The sequence below is a fragment of the Hipposideros armiger genome, unplaced genomic scaffold (genome assembly GCF_001890085.2).
Source record: "Hipposideros armiger isolate ML-2016 unplaced genomic scaffold, ASM189008v1 scaffold_1367, whole genome shotgun sequence".
NCBI classification, from domain to species: Eukaryota; Metazoa; Chordata; class Mammalia; order Chiroptera; family Hipposideridae; genus Hipposideros; species Hipposideros armiger.
In genome coordinates, this window is record NW_017732717.1 from 18,665 (window position 1) to 19,967 (window position 1,303).

At 39.1% G+C, this 1,303-nt stretch overlaps 1 protein-coding gene across 1 annotated transcript in view; it reads left to right on the forward strand.

Annotated features, from left to right (window-relative positions):
- The first annotated feature begins 1,084 nt into the window (after window positions 1-1,084).
- The window catches only part of SPINK5 (serine peptidase inhibitor Kazal type 5), a 154,901-nt gene continuing 154,682 nt past the window's right edge, over window positions 1,085-1,303 (forward strand). The window contains exon 1 of the mRNA XM_019633652.1: window positions 1,085-1,161. The gene's annotated coding sequence lies outside the window, so the exon portion shown is untranslated. The remainder of the gene's footprint in view (window positions 1,162-1,303) is intronic.

Sequence of the window (1,303 nt, forward strand, 5' to 3'; positions counted from 1 at the left end):
AATTCTTTGTTGGAGAAGAGTGGGGGGAAGCTGTCCTGTGCATTATGGGATGTTTAGCAGCTTCCCTGGCCTCTACCCATTCGGTGCCACTAGGATTAACCCTCCAGCTGTGACAACCAAATAGGCGTTCAGAGATTGCCAAGTGTCCCTTGGTTGAGTCGAATAAACGGCCCTATTAAAAATCTTCCTTAGAAATTTCAACCTTAGTTGACAGAGATTCCTCCTCTGTATCCTGGTGCCACTAATTTCCAAAGTTGAAGCAATGTTTTTGATTTTGTTTTGTATACATCTGGTCTTTGCAAAAAAACTTAGGAAGTTTTTGAACACAGTCTTTCACACTTAATACAGTGTTGGAAGCAAGCATCTTTCACCTTTGTCCACTCTTCTTCATTCTTTCTGTTATTTCCTCTCCTACTTTGGACCTTTGCAATTCTTACTTAAACTGTTGAAATAACTTAGCTGGTCTTCCTGCCTGTATTCTTCCCTCTTCAGATGACGTCAACCATTCACTCATTGAAGACGTTCCCCAAAACACAGACATGATAATGCATGACTTTTTTTGCTTGAAAACTTACTCAGAAACACATCCTTAGCCTAATATTAAAGGTATTCCACATTTTGGTCTCAACATTTCTTTCAAAAGTGAATTTTCATCACCTGTTTATGTGTGAGCTTGGCTCAAATCAAAAAAGATTTTCACACTCTATGTCCTACTGCTTCCTGTCTCTATGGTGTTTCTGTTCCTCTTGCTCTCATAGTCCTTCAATTTCTTTACAGCCTTCAAAGCTAAGCTCAAATACCAAAGGTGCACTTTCCTTCTTTCTTCCCTCAAGCAAGGAGGGATTCCGTCCTTCAGATCCCCACAGACCTCTATCAACACCACTCTGATGGCTCTTAGTAATATCATTTGTATCAGAGTTATTCATGTGCGTGTATGTTTCTTCCTTTTGCTTCATGGATTTCACAGTTCAACAGACCAGTGTTTGAGTCCTGGTATTTATTTACTAGCCCTGTTACCTTGGGCAAGTTCCTTTAACTCACTAGCTTTCAGTTTCATTTCTTCACACTTAAAATGAAGTAGTAGCTATCTCCTAGTATTGTTTGAGGACTTGGTAAAAATGCAGAAGTGCTTGACCTAGAGCTTGGCAGATAGGAAACACAGTAAGTGCACAATATGTATTTCCTACTCATTTTAAGAATAATCATTATCATTGTTAACTTTCTCTAGAATTGGCAGACTAGATCAATTTGTTTTATGCTTTGCCTGGTGATGATGGGTGAGAGATTTACTTGTGAAGACTGA